At 37.7% G+C, this 19,823-nt stretch overlaps 1 protein-coding gene and 1 pseudogene across 6 annotated transcripts in view; both read right to left on the bottom strand.

Moving 5' to 3' along the window:
* The window catches only part of MALRD1 (MAM and LDL receptor class A domain containing 1), an 860,334-nt gene that overhangs the window by 693,205 nt on the left and 147,306 nt on the right, over nt 1-19,823 (bottom strand). The gene's annotated exons all lie outside the window — the stretch shown is intronic.
* Nucleotides 19,090-19,660, bottom strand: LOC146399562 (protein BTG1 pseudogene; annotated as a pseudogene).

Here is a 19,823-nt window from a genome sequence, read left to right on the forward strand (position 1 = left end):
ACCTTGAACCCATCTCATTCATCCATTGCTGCCAAACTTTAATTGGCTTCAGTGCCTTGAGAAAGGAAACACTTTGTCATTTTAATCAGGTGTATTGAACAACTTTTACCTATGCTCATTGCCAGTTTCCATATAAAGTTTCGAAACCAAAGCATTTTTCCATACACTAATCCTAAGTCTCCAACGTCCATGTAGCATTGACACTTTTTATGTTTTGATTGATCAGTGAATTTTCAAGTTTACATAAAAATCTAGTTATTGTTCAGTAAGTACTAATCACAAGGTTCAGCTTTGCTACAAATTAGTTCATTAGCCTTAGCTGATTTTTTTTTTTTTTTTTTTTTTTTTTTTGCAAACACACAGTATTTACTATGTTTTTAGGAGAAATTTCATTAGGCCAGAAGCAAGAATATCTGCAATTGATTTATTTCACAGTATGAACTGGGTGTGTTGCAAATAGAAAACGTTTATTGTTTGATTGACTGTTCATTTAAAAAAAATCTGTGGCCTCAAAAATGCATTGACTTTTCCTTCCCAAGGTACCTTAAGATAGATTCCATCATTTATGGTTAGTTTAACATTTTAAAAATCTGTATATATTCTTCTTCCAGTAATAGCAGAGTAGATAACTTTCCCATAGATAATCCTCTACATAGATACACACCTAATACTCTACATAATAGACTCTAGACAAAAAATAAAAATCATTCTACTAGGAAGTGAGCAAAGCTTTCAGATTTCAGAGAAAGCACTTCTGAAAAAGTGTCTACAGTGGATGAAATTTATGTTCATGCAGCTTTTTTGCAAGGAAACTCCCCAGTCTGAGCAGCTCAGTATTCTGTGAGCCCAGAAGATGGTCTAAAAGAGAAAACCCCCCATGGGGAGCACTATAAAGGAGGGGGACTAAATCTGTTTATAGACTGTACCCAAATCCTTCTTGGTCTCCGAACTGCAGGTACTTCAGGGCACCATGTGAAAGAAAGAGGTGGAGGATTAAAGATCTGAGAGGAAATTTCAGCTTCTGCCTTACCTATGAGGTTATAGAGTTAGAAGCAGCAGTTCAACTATGTTAAAATGCCTTTCAGGATAAAAGCCAAGATTATACACTGAAAGACAGCAACATCCAGAGCTCCAACAATGTATCAATTGTAACACCCATTGTACAATAACAAAAATTACCTGCCATTTAAAAAAGGGCAAAAACATCAGAAGTTAATGAAACACTCCCATTTACTACTGCATCAGAAAGAATAGAACAAACTGACCTAAGAGAGTAAAAGACCTATACTCAGAAAACTGTAAGACACTGATAAACAAAACCGAAGATGACACAGAGGGGAAAATCGTACCATGTTCTTGGATTGGAAGAACCAATATTGTTCAAATGACCACACCATCCAAGGCAATCTACACACTCAATGCAATCCCTCTCAAAATACTCATGGCATTTTTCACAGAACTACAATAATGTTAAAATGTGTATCAAAGCACAAAAGACCCAAATAGCCAACACAATCTCAAGAAGCAAAGAGATAGAGGAATCATGCTTCCTGACTTCAGATGATACTACAAATCTATAATCATCAAAAACAGTATGGTACTGCACAAAAATAAACCTAGATCAGTGGAACAGAATGGAAAGCCCAGAATTAAACCCTCCCATTGTGGTCAATATATCTATGACAAAGGATGGAAGAATATAAATGGAGAAAAGACAGTCTCTCCAGTAAGTAGTACTTGGAAAACTGGACTTCTACATATAAAACAATGAAATTAGAACATTCTCTAACACTGAATACTAAAATAAACTCAAAATGGATTAAAGATTGAAATGTATGACCTGAAACCATTAAGCTTCTAGAAAAAAACATAGGCAGAATACTGACAAAAATCATAGGAGTATTTTTTTTTTTTTTGGATCCATCTCCTAAAGCAAAGGAAATAAATGCAAAAAACAAAATGTAATAATTTGACTTAAAATATTTTGCACAAAGGAAACCATTGAAAAAACAAAACAACAACCTACTGAATGAGAGAAACTATTTTCAAATGATATGAATTTATGACCCCTTATTAGTCAAAGTATATAATCAGCTCATACGAATCAGTAAAAGCTCATTAAAAAATAGGCAGAAAATCTGAATAGACCTTTTTTTCCAAAGAGGACATACAGATGGCCAGCAGGCACATGAAAAGATGCTCAACATCACTAGAGTAAGGAAATAAAAACCACAATGAGATATCATCTCACACCTATCAGAATGGCTACCAAAAGGAACATAGTAAATGCTGATTAGGATGTGGAGAAAAGCAAACACTTGTACACTATAGGTGGGAATGTAAATTGGTGTAGCCATTATGAAAAACAGGATGGCGATTCTCAAAAACCTAAAAATAGAATGACCCTAAGACCCAGCAATTCCACACATGGGTACATAGCTGAAAAAAAATGTCCATTAAAAAAAGTACATCCACTCCAATCCACACACACACAGTGGAATCCTACTCAGCTATAAAAAAGAATGAAATTTTGTCATTTGCAACAACATGGATGGACTTGGAGTCACTGCACTAACTGAAATATATCAGACAGAAAGACAATTACTGTTTATCACTTATATGTGAAATCTAAAAATATAAACATGAGTATAAAAAAAAAAACCCACAGATACAGAGAACAAACTAATGATTACCAGTGGGAAGAGGGCAGGAAAGTAGGCAGGACAATATAGTGACAGGGTATTAAGAGGTACCAAGTTACTATATATAAAATAAGCTACAAGGCTATATTATACAACACGGGAATAAAGCCAATATTTTATCATAGCTATAAATGGAGTATAACCTTCACAATTGTGAATCAATATACTGTATACCTGTAACACACAGTATTGTATATCAACTAAACTTCAATTCAAAAAACCCCTACAAATGAAAAAGTCATCCTCGTATTCACATTAACCAGAACAATCCATTTGAGAAGCTGGAATTCTGGATTTTTTCCAAGGAATAAAACTTCATAATGTACTCTGGAGCGAAAAACAAGAGCAGACAAATTGTACCAGAGTCAATAGAAAAGCCAGTTAAGATATACCCACTCTAAGATTATCCTGATGCTGGAATTAGCACAGAATTCAGAGTAGCTATGATAAACATGTTAAAAATGTAAAGAATTTTTTTTGAATGGACAGATGAAACATTATGTTTAAAACTGTGATAGTAAGCCAAATAGAAATTATCAAATTGGAAATTACTACATGTAAAATTAAAATTTTGCTTCATAGTCTTACTAGCGTATTTGAGATACCAAAAGAACATCACAATACACATGGAGAGAGATAAATTTAAATATTCCAATCTAAGGAATAAAAAGGAAAAATATTTTCAAAATCATTGCAATCATCTCTATTAAAATTTCAATAGCATTTTTTACAGAAATAGGAAAAACAGTATTTTGTATGAAACCAGAAAGACCCTGAAGAGGTGACCCAATCTTAAGAAAGAAGAATAAAGATGGAGGCATCACACGCCCCCATTTCCACATATATTACAAATATAGAGTCATCAAAATAGTATGGTAATGGCATAAAAAAGGTACAAGATCAATGGAACATATAGCCCAAAAATAAACCTATGCATATACGGTCAATTTATGACAAAAGAGTCAAAAATATACAATGGATATAAAGTATAGTCTCCTCAATAAATGATGGTAAGAAAACTGACAGCCACTAGCAAAAGAGTAAAAATGGACAACTACATTACACCACATATAACAATCAACTCAAAAGGATTAAAGACTTCAACCTAAGACCTAAAACCCTAAGTCTCCTAGAAGAAAACATAGGCAATAAACTACTTGCTATTAGTTTTGGCAATGATTTTATGAATTTAACACCAAAAGAAAAGACAACAAAATCAAGATTAAACAAGTGGCACTGCATCAAAGAAAACAACATATGTACAGCAAAGGAAACTCTCAACAAAAGAAAAGGCCATCTTCTGAATGGAAGAAAATATCTTCAAATCATATATTTTATAAAGGGTTAATACCCAAAATTATAACTATTAAGTATATAAAGAACTCACACAACTCAATAGCAAAAAGAAGAAAAAAAAAACCTGATTAATAAAAGCAGAGGATCTGAACTGACATTTTTCCTAAGACAACATACAGAAAGAAGGCTAATAAGCACACGAAAAAGTATTCACCATCACCAGTCAGGGAAATGTGAATCAAAACCACAGTGAGTTATCACTTCATACTTGTTAGACTGGCTATTATCAAAAAGACAAGAAATAGCAAGTATTGGCAAGGATATGGAGAAAAGGGAACCCTTGGTACAAGCTCTGTGTCGGGCTTATTTCACTTAGCATAATATCCTCTAGGTTCATCCAGGCTATACCAATGGCAGAATTTCTTTCTTTAAGGCTGAATAATATCCCATTGTAGATACATACCAGTTTCTTTATCCACTTACGCACTGATAGATATTTAGGCTGTTTCTATGTCTAAACTATTATAAATAATGCTCTAGTAAACATGAGCGTGCAGCTATCTTTTTGCACTACTGTTTTTATTTCTTTTGAATAAATACCCAGAAGTGGGACTGCTGGATGATGTGTTAGTTTTATTTTTATTTTTTTTTTGAGCAACTTTCACAGTGATTTTTGTTTGCTTGGCCTTTTTAGGGCTGCACCTCGCATATGGAAGTTCCCAGGCTAGGGGTCGAATTGGAGTTGAGGCTGCCAGCCTAAGCCACAGCAACGCTGGGTCGGAGCTGCCTCTGTGACCAACGCTACAGCTCACAGCAATACCGGATCCTTAACCCACTGAGCAAGGCCAGGGATCAAACCCACATCCTCATGGATACTGGTCTGGTTTATTACCTCTGAGGCCACAATGGGAACTCTCCATAGTGTTTTCCACAATGGTTATACCAATTTACAATTCTACCAACAGTATAGAAAGTATTCCCTTTTTCTCCAAAATCCTTAACAAAACACTAGCAAATAGCACAATTGCATGTTTAAGTGGGATTCCTCCCTGAGATGCAGAAATGATTCAATATACAAATAAATAAATGTGATACACCACATTAACAGGATGAAAGATAAAAATCATAATCATCCCAATACGTGGAGAAAAAGCATTTGACAAAATTCAACAGCCTTTCATGATAAAAACGATCAACAAATTAGGTACAGAAAGAACATACTTCAACACAGTAAATGCCACGTGTGACAAACCCACAGCTAACATCATCATATTCGATGGTGAGAAAATAAAGCTTTTCTTCTAAGATCAAGAATAAAACGAGGATGCCCATTCTTGCCACCTCCCTTCAACATAGTACTGGAAATCCTACCCCAAACAATTAGGCAAGAAAAACATTAAAAAGGTATCCTAATCACAGAGTCAATTTCTAAAGTTTTAAAATAACACAAAATATGTTATCTGATCACAATAGAATTAAATCAGCAATCAGTAACAAATATGAGAAACCCCAAAACTATCTGAAAAGTAAACACCTTTAAATGAGTCAAAGAATGCACAATGAAAATTAGAAAATTCCTTGCACTGAGTGAAAAAAAACAATCGTAAATAACCTATTAACCTTCAAGAAATGCAGCTAAGGCATTGTCACACACATCATACTGTATTAAACTGTAAGAACTGGGGCCCAGAGGACCTGAGTGGGAATATTATGAAACCATGGTTACTGCTATTGTGAGTAATAAATGGTCCTTTGCCTCTGGCTCACGAAACTGCCATCTTCTTCCAGCATCTATAAAATTGTGGAAGAATCACCTGTTCACTTAGAAGTAAATTAAAATCTCAGAGCCTTCACAGTTCTTGGAAGGGCACTGTAAAAACACAATTCAGAAACAGATCTAGTGTGGTTGAGAAGTTATTGTTTGACAAAGGAAGAATTTTATTTCAGTGAAAAACTGACTTATTTAAGAAGTATTACTGGAACAACCTGTTTCCATTTATAAGAAAATTAAAGCAGCCCCATTCTTTCCTCAAAGAAATTTCAGAAGAACAGAAATATTAAATGCAAGACCTAAAATAAAATCCCTCCACAATATACAATCTAAGGAAAATTCTTTACCACGGATACAATCCCAGCAGCTTTGAGAAGAGAAACTTGAGTCTTAAGTTTTAAAACTTTGTATGATAGATGATACCATAGGCTAACAGATGAATAAAGCATTTTGAAAATATCACGATCCAAACAAGAAAGGATGAATGTGTAATATAGTATAATGTAATATATGTTCTTACAAATAGGCAAGGTAAAGATAACCCTGCTGAAAATGCAGTAAGGATAGGGGAAGGCATTTCACCAAAGACTTCATCAAAATGACATAAAATAGATTAGAAAAAATGGCCAATGATAGTAGCTCTAAGGGACATGTAAATTAAAGTCACCATGAGATATCATCTTATTCCATAAAACTGGCAAACCTGAAAATTATTTTATCACGTCTTACCAGTAGAATGTAAACGAGAGTGTACTCACACGTTTACAGAAGTGCATCCTTTATTGCAAGCCTTTTGGAAAGCAATCTGTCAACAACTATTAAAAATGAATATTGACAACAAGGTCCTACTGTTTAGCACAGAGAACAACAGTCAATGTCCTATGGGGAAAAAAGAATATTGTACCCTTTCAACACAGCAACCACATAAAGAGCTATGTGTAACAGTGTTAATACAGCACTGCAAATAGTGGCTAAAATTGCAAACTGAAACGCCCACTGGGGAGGGTACACTGTACAATTTACAGGATGTCTGAGCATGATATAAAATGCAGTTACTAAAAGAAATGAATGAGAACTAAGTCTTAAATTAGGAGAGATTTCCATATTGCATTAAGTGAAAAAAGTAAAATGCAGAAAACTATCGTTATATAATTATTATTCATCTCTATGCATAGGTATAGTTAAATGATTATTATTTTGTCAGGAGACACGTTTCTACAGTATTTTCTTAGCCTCTTTGCTGAAAACTCCATCTTGTCCTGCTTTACTTTACCCCATATTCCTACTTGAAAAACAGTCGCAGTGCTGGTAAATGACTTAAGCTTAAGAACAAAGACCTAAAGGCGTAAGTTACTCATGTGGTCACCTGAATGAGGACATAATGCATTGGTCTAGGCACACTGGACTTGTTCAGATTGGCACACTGTTTGCACAGCATGATAGGTCCTGTTAAAATAAGAGAAAGAGGAACCTCATGGCCCAAAGTGGTTTATGAGTGGTCGTTAGCAGAATATGCATTAGCAAAGAGAACCAAGGTGCAAACCTAGGCACACAGCCTTGCCACAGATAGGCATGCTGTTTGCGGAAGCACAGTTATGATTCTCTAGATGCTACGCATAGATAGCTGACACCAAGCTTCCTCAATGCTACTGAATGTTAAATGCCTATCGGTCAGAATAAAAGCTTAACCATCTACCAGCTATGTGACTTTTAAAATAATTTTAAAAAACCCATATCCTGCACCTACAACCCCCTCCTCATTTGAGGTAATCCTAAAGAGCACAACAACAGCAGTGTGGTTTCTTGAGGCAGCGTTCTTGGTCTCTGAGACCTTGAGTGCCCTGATTCCCACCTTTAATTAAGATAAATGTCTCTGTGTCTTGTGTTAACTCTTTCCTTAAGTTTCACAGCACCCGTTCTTCAGCCCTCATCTGCTGAGCTGGTCTCCGTGTTATTTACATAAATATAAAAAAAAACAACACGTTTTTAGCATTAGATACCACTACTGGAGGTGAATGGTCAGGGTATTTGATGGAAAAGGAAAAAAGGCAACGGAGAAGCTCAGAAAACAGAGGACGCATATGAATGTGCATGTGTGTGTGCACATAGGAAAAATTTAGCACAGAACTGTTTTAATAAATTATCAAAAAAAAAAGACTCTTTAAATCACAGTAGTAAAAGGGGAAATGTGCTCATTTCAATGAAGTAGCTGGGCTTCAAATTTTGCCTTGTCATCCTGAGCAAGTTAAATAATCTCCTTGACCATTGTTCTTCATTTGTAAAATTTAATTAGAGATATGACCCATGGAGCTACTTCCACAGGATCATTATGAAGGTTTAATTCTACAATGTACATACAATTGTAATAGACTGTAAGATTTGCACTACACGACTGTTACAGTTGGAATTACGGATTTCAGTCTGACATTTTCCTAAGTCACTATAACTACCCCTAAACAGGAATCATCCAATCTTACTTCCAGAGTAACGTAATGACGTCACCAAAATATAAAAGAGTGACAATAATAACAAACATGTCATCAGATAGTATTGCACAGCAAACTGGAGCCTGGCACTTTCCATCTGCCTCTACACAGACTGAATCATGAACCACTCCAGCTGCTGACCTTCAATACCCCCCGACAGGAGCTCAGGAGTGAGGCACTTTGTGCTCTGGAAAAACTGATAAAACAGGACTTCAAACAGATATTTTCAGGAGATTTTATGAGTCCTATTCTTGCATCTCCTCATATCCAGAAAAGCATTAAAATCCTTCATGGTGACATCTACTCATGACTAGCAGTAACCGTCATGAGACTAGCAGCTACCTTCTGTAATGTGTGTGTGTGGTCACATGTACCTCCCTCTTCCCAAAAATCATACACAAACAGTCTCCCTTGCCTCTTTGGAGCTGTATTTCAGAACTATCTGAAATGATGCCTCCCAGACTCTAGTCCCCAATTTGCCTGAGATAAAACTTAACTCTCAACTTTCAAACTGTGCATTTTTCAAGTTGGCGGTACGATAAGCCCTTCCTACATCCATCACAGCCATCGCCATCTCCCACATTTGAGGTTGAATGTAGGGCAGCCTGAATTTGTTCTTTCAGAAATGTTGGTCATGCCACAACTGGTATTCAACATTGTTCATACGACAATGAAATACTTAAATACTATTTTTCTGATTCTACATTACCACCCCTCAAGGACAATCATTGGGAAGGGAGGCCACAGACTTCAGCACAAGCTCTCCCAGTGGCCACTGGCACCAATGGCTACTGGCACCAATGGCTGTGCAGATCAATCTCCAGCAATGCCACAGGCATCCAGCATCAGGGAGGCGGGGCTGCAGCAGCAGTGAAGGGGAGGGTGAGTACTGGGCAGGAGTAGGAAAGCCTTGCTCTGGAGACATTTCCAGGATTTGCTCCAGTAATGGGGCTGGAGATTTTGAGGCTGTATATGAGAAGGTGGTACTGAAAAGTCAACAAATCAAGGCTGACAGTTTTTGAAGCGACTCCATTTGAACCCTTATGTATCCTCATGAGACTTGGAGAAATACATATTACACATTATTTCTGCACTTTTCCAAGGCAGAATCTAAATATGGTTAAGCCATTATTTCTTAGAGATTTCTAAATTTATTGGACAAAGGAGTATTTAACATATTTGTCCACTTGGAAGCACAAGTACAGTAGATGGACTTTCATCGTGCTATGCTAATATTTATAGTTAATGAAAGAATCAGCTTTCTTAAAGCTATTTTTCCAGGATGGCAAAAAAATGATTGCTAGTACGTTATCTTGCTTTCAGACTACATTTTTTTTCTTGTCAGTGACAATGAAAGCTTACTTTTTTTTTTTAATGGAAGTTTTAAAAGATGTTTTCCGTACTCTTAATTGAATTTGCTGATTATATAATCATTTCCTTTCTAAGGGAGACCAGTGGCACGGTGTTTCCTTCCCCTACTCTCTGAACTCACTCTTACAGTCAAACAGAGAGGAGCCAGGGCAGAAGGGTATATTCATTTATAAGTAAAATAGATTGAACCTTGACTTATTAGAAAATGCAATTTCGAGAACAGAAAAATTACTTTCTTCATATAATGGCTTGGCATTTCTCATCCTTATATAAATCTGTGCCTTTTAACTCTTAGCTTTTAGGCCTTGGCTGCTCTCATTATATTTAGGAAAATTGTCCTCAATTACATGACCCCAAACAAGGCCCTGGGCGCTTTACAAATCCATTTCTAATGTGTTGATCTTTATGCTGCACCATAAGGGCCCTTATATCTCAGACTGGATGGAATTGCATAACGATGGACAATTATTCCTGGCGTCTTCAGCACTGAACGCCTAGGGAAGCAAAACAGAACCCTCATACTATGTACAACTGTCCTTGAGAAGCTAAAAAACAAGATTTTCCAGATCCCAAATAGCAGTTCAGTTTGTCCCATCGCATAATCTCCCTTCCGGAGGACTTATACTATGGGTTGTAAACAAATGTGACCGTTACTCAACAAAAATAATTAAATACCTATGATGTTCTAGGCACTGATCCAGTTAGAGGGTAGAACATGAACTAAATATGTGGAATAGCTGATGATTATATTTCTCTCAATGTAGCTTTTAATTGATTCTATTTCTATATCCAAGAGGGAAATAACCACATATGCTAAATTTTAAAAGAATTAATGAGACACCAATTGTGGCATTAACATCTAAAAGAAAAAAATATACAATACAGTGTAATATTCACCTGATATTATGTGCTTTTCAGTTCCTTATCTCCTCCTCCTTCTTATTGGGCCCCATTTTAAACCATGAATAGGGACAGAAGAATTAAAAAAACATGGTGATTTCAATTTTACTGATTCAATAGTAAGTCAAAAGTTCAAGTCAAGGACACAAAGTGTTGATTCCTGAAGCAGAAGATAGTAAATTGGGGAAGCAATCTCTTCGCTGAATTTAGATGAAAAATCTTTTCCTATATACACTTTATTTTCCTCTAAAAGCAGAAGAAAATTCCGTATTTTCTTGGAATGTTTTCCTATTTAAAAATTAAATATGGGTATAAATATATATGTAGAAACAGTCTTTACAGCAATGTTTGTGGTTTTCCACTCAAAATTCTTCTAGACGAGATCCAATATTCCAATGACAGCTCACTTTACCATTAGAAATATTGCCCAGTAATACAGCTGACATTCTACCTTAACCAAGTTTTCAAGGGGGTAGGGGTGGGGGAAGAAGCACTTAATTCAGGCTCAATTTCTCATGTAGAAGAAAAAAGAGTTTGGTTAACCTTTTACTCACACCCATGTTAAGGAGCTTGGTCTTCACCTTACAGGCCACACACACACACAAAAAAAAAAAACAATAAAAGCAAACTTGCAATTTAGAAAGAACATTCTGGTAGCAATATGGAGCATGGACAGAAGAGGAAGAGGAGGCTTGTATTTTGAGAAACCAATCAAGAAGTTGTTGCAATAATTCACGGGATCATAAACTAAGCAGAACCAATGGAAAGAAAATTGAAAGGACTTGATGTTTATATGGGAGCTGAAAAAGGCCTATGTCAAAGAAAAGCCACACTTCTGGCTCAAAGGCTAAGAATTTAGTGACTTCAGTCACTGAAATAGAAAATATGAACTGCCAAAAGTTTTATTAAACATAGAAAAGAAAAAAGCAATTATTTAGCACTTATGAAGGAAAAACACGAAACATTCTTTTTTTGTGTGTGTGCTTTTTAGGGCCACACCCACGGCATATGGAAGGACCCAGGCTAGGGGTCAAATTGGAGCTATAGTTGCCGGCCTACGTCACAGCCACAGCAATACAGGATCCAAGCCACGTCTACAACCTACACCAGAGCTCACTGCAATGCCGGATCCTTAACCCACTAAGGAAGGCCAGGGATTGAACCTGCAAACCTCATGGTTCCTAGTTGGATTCGTTTCTACTATACCACAATGGGAACGCCACACAAAACATTCTTGATTTACTTATGTTATATCTTTATCCAGAAAGAATGATTAGTTTTCAACTTAGAGCTCTCTTAACATGGAGGTTAGTGCTACGAAATGCACTCACCTCAGAGTATTTCATATCAGAACTGAGAGAAGTACTCTTTTTCTCTTCCACTGTTCACCTACAGAACAGATCTCCCTAGGTCCAACTTATTTGATGTAGTCATGTAGAGCTCCTCCCCTACCATTAACAAAATAAACAATGAATGTGATGCTAAAGGGAAGATCATTTTTAGTTTCATTCATATGCTTGTTCTCACCACAAATCTTCTTTTCCTTTTGAACAAAACATACATTTTGCCCTTGAAATCACCCTTATAAGGTATAGATCTTATGACTGTGCTGAAGAGGCAGGTACAACTCCAACAGCATTGAACTTCTAGATCATTACTTTAGTCACTTAGATTAACACTTCCAAACCTTTTCTCCATCATGACATACACATAATATGGTCAAGTCTGCAAGAAATACTAGAATAAATCAAAGAGGCCTGTTCATGTCCCCTGTGGCAATGCTACAACCCACTGGTTAGCAAGCTCTGCGCTGCATTACCCATGTCATTTTCACTTTTTAGTATGTCTCTAGTGTCCACTTAAGACCCAAAGCCAACTGTGTAATTTGTTTGAAGAAGAATTGTTCAAGCCCTTGATAGGCCTGCGCTTAAAGAGAAAGCCTTGGACCATCACCAGATCCATGCTTTTCTATTACTGCTCCATTTGTAATACATTTCTATGCTCTGAAAGTCAAAGGGGCAGGGGAGTAAACATTGATTCCCAAAACAAAGTCTTCCAATTAATCTTTCCCATGCTTCCGTCAATCCTTCATGGATTCTAGAAGGATAGACAGCAGTCTCTTTCCTTCAGCCACATCATCTATTCTTACCCCTATAGAGTCTATATGGAATGGGTTCTCTACATTCTGCAACTTGTCCCACCAGAACCTTGACTACCAAGAAGGACTTCCATCCTGTTCCTCAGGGTCACCCAGAAAAAGTGGCACCTTTGCCATGCACTGAATATTAGAATGCAAATAAGACCTCCCAAGGTTCTCCTGAGAACTAATATACTACAACATTTATGTCTACACAGACATGTACAGCAGTCTTTCACTACAGGTTCATGCCACTCTAAGATCCATATATCACCCTATTTGGTTCAACCCACCTGCTTCTTACAAACCTGATGGGCCTTCACTTTGAATTGTGAACACATCCACGTTTTCTCTTTCCCCCATTCTCTGTTAAAAGCATGTTTCTATGTCCTACAAACTGTTCACAGATTCTTTTCCTCCCTCTTCAGTGAAGACATCCGTCTCTAGCAAACTTATTTTTTATTTTCTTTTGGATGTGGTTGCAACATCCTAAAGAATAAAAAGCATGAGAGTGGAAAAGGTAGGAAGAAGACTGGAAAAACTCAGAAGAGCCTGGTTTCAATATATAATAACATAAAAAAGGTGTTTTAATATGGGAGAGAATGAAAGGGACAAAGATCTGCAGTGCAGTTCCTGACCCATGTCATACCTGGCAAGTAGAAAGGGGGTGCATGCAGACACACCTTCTCACAAACCTGAGGGTTTCCTGAGGCTTTTATCTATCTTTTTCTCCTTTCGTCCACACCCTTATACCTCTGCCCAGGTTAACTGCTCTCACTGCTGATTAGCAAATATTCACAAGCTGTTTCTCCCTGCTACCATTGATGCAAACAGAGGGCTTTGTCACTGCAGGTGGGAGTCTATGGGCCACCAGGCAAGGAATGGGCACCATAAAGATACTTTTGCACTAATTCTGGGAAAACAGGTAAATTCAAGGGTTTGTGATAAATGTAAAACTTCATGAAACCCCCTTTCTCTGATAGGAGTAAGTCAAGCTATTAGCCATGTTTCTGGCTTCTGCAAACTTGTTATTTTACCATCTGCCCTACATGCATATACTGGGCATGCCTTGTTCTGGAAAACCTAATAATGTGCTCAATGATGCTGTGGTCCCCTACCTCCATCAGCATCCTCTCTCCTTAGCAGGGGTCCTCTTCCCAAGGGGTGTGCTTTTCAAGTACAAACCAACCAGTCCAAGGTCCACACCCCTCAGCACCTTTGGGGGGCTCTCAGTCTCCACATCACTATACACATGCCTAGTTGCTCAAAGGCCAAGTATCCAACAACTAGGGGCAGCCCCTAAGCCCACCAGCCAATCCTAATCCTGCTTACTCTGCCTTCCATTCCTTTCTGCAGAAATCACAACAAAGGTTCTTGTCCAGTTTCCACTCCTCCCTTGACCTCAACCCCCAATGCTTCCCCAGGTGCCCTCCCTGGCATGGCATGCCATCTCCCCCTTGGAAATGTGAGTAACAGACTTTTTAAAATTCCTTTTAAAATTCCAGTTGTTTCCTTTTATGTTGGCCTAACTATACCTCAGATGTTCCATCAATACAGAGAATAGCAGAATAGCTAATTCTCACCACAACAAAGCACATAGGTGAGAGTGATCACAGGCACTGGATGGGGAATATAGAAACGAGACACGAAAGCTAAGATGTCACTCCTGGGACTGTCAATTGGAAGAAAAGACCGGCAGGGAGTGATCCACCTCCTGAGGGGCCCTGCGCTTTGAAGCATCACCTCCTCCTTCAGAAGGACAGAGCAGGATCTTAGGAGTCTAACCACTCCAGTCTTACAAGCCCAGGCAGACCCCACTGCTTCCCAACCTATCTAACCATCATTTCCTTAACTGGAAGAGATGAGTAAGGTGATGGCTCCCAACTTATGGTGTGTGCAACAGTTAAACAGCTCTAAAGTTCCTAGTATATTGCCCTTTTCTTTTTAGGGTCGCACCTGTGCTATATGAAGTTCCAGGGCTAGGAGTCAAATCAGAGCTGCAGCTGCCATCCTACACCACAGCCACAGTAACACCAGACCCAAGCCACACCTGTGACCTACACTGCAGCTCACAGTAAACCAGATCCTAAACCCACTGAGCAAAGCCAGGGATTGCACCTGCATCCTCATGGATACTAGTCATGTTCTTAACCCACTGAGCCACAATGGGAACTCCCATTATATTGTTCAATACATAGAATGTACTCAAGAAACAGTAAATATTACCTATATTATTAATATCACTATATTTGTTATTTAGGACTTTTGTTTCATGTCTCACTTTCTGCTGGAATGGTTAGTAAGATCCAACAAGGCCCCAAATTCCTGAGTTATTTCAAAATTTTTTTGAAATGAGTAAGTCAGAAAGAGAAAGACAAATACTATATAACATCACCTATGTGTGGAATCTAAAATAAGGTGCAATGAACCTATCTGCAAAACAGAAACCTATTTACAAGACAGAGAACAGACTTGTGGTTACCAAGGGGGAGAGGGGAAGGAGTGAGATGGACAGGAAGTTTGGGGTTGGTAGATACTAACTATTCCATTTTGAATGGATAAGCAATGAGGTCCTGCTGCACAGCACAGGGAACTACATCCAATCTCTTGGGATAGACCATAATGGAAGATAGTATGAGAGAAACAAAGTATGGGAAAAAGAATGTATATACATGTAAGACTGGGTCACTATGCTGTACAGCAGAAATTAACACAACACTATAAATCAACTACTTTAATAAATAAAAATATAAATGAATGAGTCTTCCAATGAATGAGTTTTCACAATAACTATCTAGCCTGTCACATTATAGCTGATGGAAATTGTTCATTCCCAAAAGGGAGAGAAATCATAATGCTTCTGATGAGCAAAGAATGGTCAAGCATTGAGTAACCAAAAGGCATGAACATAACTATGAAATATCTTAACAAAAAATTTAAACACTAAAGTCTCAATAAAGCATGACAATATATAGAACCTAGGTATGCATATTGTTATTATGTTTGACGGTTTCCATGATGTGCTGATTAATTTCATGTGTTAACCAGAATGGACCATAGGACACCCAGGTATTTGGTAAAATATTACTCTAGGTGTTCATGTGCAGGTGTTTGGGGATGAGATGAACATTTCAATTGATAAATTGAGTCAAGCAGACTGCCCTCCTTCACGTGGGCAGGACATATCCAATCAACTGAAGGCCTGAACATAAATAGAATTAATAGGTCTGCCCCTATTATCATCTTACCCCAAGTAAAATAATTCCCCCGACCTGACAACTTTCACAAGAGGACATCAGCACTTTCCTACCTTTGGACTGAAACTGAAACATCATGTGTCCTGCATCTCTGCCTTGCTGCTTTACCCTCTAGATCTTGGGACCTATCAGCCTCCATAATTGTCCAAGTCAACTCCTGCTTAAAAGACAACTGGTTAAAAAAAAAAAAAAAATCAATCCTACTGGTTCTGCTTCTCTGGAAAATCCTAATACACTTGCCTAAGAGCATGTAATAATAAGAAAAAAATCACAGTAAGTTTAAGATGTACCAAGCACTGTTCTAAGCCCTTTAGAAAAATTTCTTCATCCCATATGAAAAATCCTTTGAGGGAGGTAGTATTGATATTTACAGTAGAGAAAACAGAGAATAGCTTCTAACAGTTCATACAACCGAAATTTGAACCTGTGTGCAATGGTACCAGAATGTGAGCCTCTCATCACGATGGCGTCCTGTCTCTTATATTAAATACCTGGGGTGAAAAAGAGCATCGTGGGAAACCCAGCATCACCGTGGACGATTCAATGTGACATCAGCCCTATTTTCCTGTCTTTCAAAAAACGGGATTTTTTAAGAGTTGAATGTTCAACTCATAATATGAATGCCTAACATATTTTTCTAAGAGAGGGCTAGTTCTCAATTGCTTATTTCTTTTTCGACCATGAATGGAGTCATCTTGATTCTATTTTCATAAACATAGTCTATGTTGACCTATAAGTATTTCTTCTCATCAGAAAGCAATAGACTGCTTTTTCATTCTTCGCTCCTTGGATAATATATATCCTCATACACATTGAAAATTAACCGTAAACATAAAAGTGACTCGATTTTAATACCCATATTTCTATCAAGTTACACAATGCTTGCCATGTTGTAAAACAAATTTTCATAATTTCATTTGCATGATAAAATAAAAAAGAACTTGCTTTCTGACATTAAAATAATATACCTTCTCTAAGAGCTCTAACCCAGCTTCATAAATGTGACAGGTTATTTTTTAATTCTATTCATATTTTATGTGGGGAATTTACTTGCCAGTCGAACTATACACAAATTGCATTGTTCATTATTCTTTATAAGACAGAAACCACAAGAGCTCATATTTTTTTGAAACATTTGAATTGATATCAGTAGCGGTAATGTTGTGTATACTTTGCATTTCTTCACAGAAATGCTGACTGCATTGATGTCATTAGCACAGTTTCATCTAGAGAGCAGTCAAGGTCATATCCATAGGCTCACTTGTCTACAGCTAAGGAAATGTTCACGTTTGTTTTTCTTCATTTTTTTATTCTTATTCGGATTCAGTTTGAATCTGGACATATAAACAAATAATTTGATAGATTTAGCTATATTGCCATTCAACAAATTATACATGTTTATTTTAAAATGCCAAGAAACGGAGTTCCCGTCGTGGCGCAGTGGTTAACGAATCCGACTAGGAACCATGAGGTTGCGGGTTCGGTCCCTGCCCTTGCTCAGTGGGTTAACGATCCGGCGTTGCCGTGAGCTGTGGTGTAGGTTGCAGACGCGGCTCGGATCCTGCGTTGCTGTGGCTCTGGCGTAGGCCGGTGGCTACAGCTCCAATTCAACCCCTAGCCTGGGAACCTCCATATGCCGCTCCCGCGGGAGCGGCCCAAGAAATAGCAACAACAACAACAACAACAACAAAAGACAAAAAGACAAAAGACAAAAAAAATAAATAAATAAAATAAAAAAAAAATAAAATGCCAAGAAACAATTTATCATAAAGAAAAATTTCTCATCCAAAATATAGAGGTCTGTACATCTTTGCCACAAATACACATAAACTGTACAAATTTACACCAGTTCATAATTTGTCAAATAAAAGATGACTTATAAAATTCACAAAATAGCTACTTGTGGAAAAGATTTTTACCTGATTATGTACAAGGAAAAGTTACAAGCCAGACCTCTACCTTCTAAAAACAAGCAGTCTTAGAAGGCTACCCACTAACAAATGTAGAGAGAGCTGGCTGGTGCTAACACCACAGCTGAGACAGGGTCTTTTTTTTTTTTTAGAAAACAAATTTTATTTATTTTTCCACTGTACAGCATGGGGACCAAGTTACACATACATGTATACATCATTTTTTCTCCCATTGTTGTGTTGCGATGTAAGTATCCAGTCATAGTTCTCAATGCTACAAATAGCAGGATCTCCTTGTAAATCCATTCCAAGAGCAATAGTTTGCACCCGTTAACCCCAAGCTCCCAATCCCTCCCACTCCCCCCCTTCTCCCCCTGGGAAGCCACGAGTCTATTCTCCAACCCTATAATTTTCTTTTCTGTGGAAACATTCATTTGTGCTGTATATTAGATTCCAGTTATAGGTGATATCATGTGGTATTTGTCGTTCTCTTTCTGACTTACTTCACTCAGTATGAGAGTCTCTAGTTCCATCCATGTTGCTATAAATGGCATTATGTCATTCTTTTTTATGGCTGAGTAGTATTCCATTGTGTATATATACCACATCTTCCTAATCCAATCATCAGGACAGTGTCTTTTAATAAGGGTCTTTTTTTTAAGCCTGTTGCCATGGCTGATTCTGATCACTTTCTACTTTCAAGGCCAAAAACACAATACAAGTTCTGACCATTTTCCCAGGTCATGCTTACTAGTTGTATGTACATTTATACATATTTAAGTGCTAGGTGAAAGACCTGTGATAAAACTTCCAATACTACTATGTTTAAAAATGTTGAGCTTTCCTATTGAGCTGCCAAAAAAGACTAACAAGTTAAGTGTAATAGGGCAAATTTCCTCAGCAAGTTCTACTAAAGAGAGGTTCTTTGAAATATAGGTTTGTGTTAAATGGACTGATATAAAAATTTAGATATATAGGTCTGGAAGAAAGTCAAACCACTCCAGGACTTCACTCCCTGACAGATAAAATGATTGAATAGCCTCTGAGTCCAAGTAAACAATCATTGAAAGGTTCTGTCCAAACTATGGCACTGTCACTTAGAGGTTTTTTACCACTATCTTGTGCCAGATCTTCACAGTTGTGACATGGTTAAATTCCACAGTCAATCCCCAAGAGGATTCCACCCCCCAAAAAAATTAAGTTATCCATCTATTATAAGATGATCCATCCACAGACTATATCTTCACCTGATACAGTCATCATACTATAATTTTTATTCTGCCCAAGAGAAGTTCCTCCTTACAGCTAATAGTGGGGCCTACCATTTGCACACTGGTGGCGCTTTGTCTGCTACCCCCTGCTGGTGAGGTTTCATAAAGCACACAGATGGAGCCATCCTATCCAGTTCTATAGGACACTTCCTAGGAGTCAACCCAGAGTGTGAGTTCACTTGGGAGGAGCTTGAACAGCTCCCGACTGCTCAGTCTTCTACTATCTACTCGGAGGATCCATTTTATGGTTTATGTGAATACAATGGTAATCTGATCTCTTTCACGGCTTTTATGGGAACCAGTGAGGTTTGTAACGTCCTGCCAACAGCTCCTGCAGGCTCTGGCTGAAGGTCTCCAGCTGTTGCTCACTCGTGAGCCCCTTGGTGTGGAGGAACTTGGAGATGAAGGACACAGCGGTATCGAGATCAGGAGGCAAAACGAGAGAGAAAGAGACCAGCGACAGCAGCCTGGTCACATCACTCCCCAGCCACCTCTGCCTACTGCTCCAGGGTCCAAAGGACCCAACACACGCATTTCCAGTTCTGACAGGCCTATACATGTTTAACTATATAATTTGATACATTTTGATATAGGTGTCTGCCCTTGCAACAGTTGCCACAGTAAAGATAATAAATATGTCCACCTCCAAAGGGAATATGGTCAATAATATTTTAAGAACTTGGTTATGAGTTACGGTGGTGATCATTTCATAATGTATGCCA

This window comes from Sus scrofa, chromosome 10 (assembly GCF_054392235.1).
Source record: "Sus scrofa isolate SSC_HxYL_T2T_F1_AM1 chromosome 10, Sscrofa_HxYL_maternal_Yorkshire_Landrace_v2.0, whole genome shotgun sequence".
Taxonomy (NCBI): Eukaryota; Metazoa; Chordata; class Mammalia; order Artiodactyla; family Suidae; genus Sus; species Sus scrofa.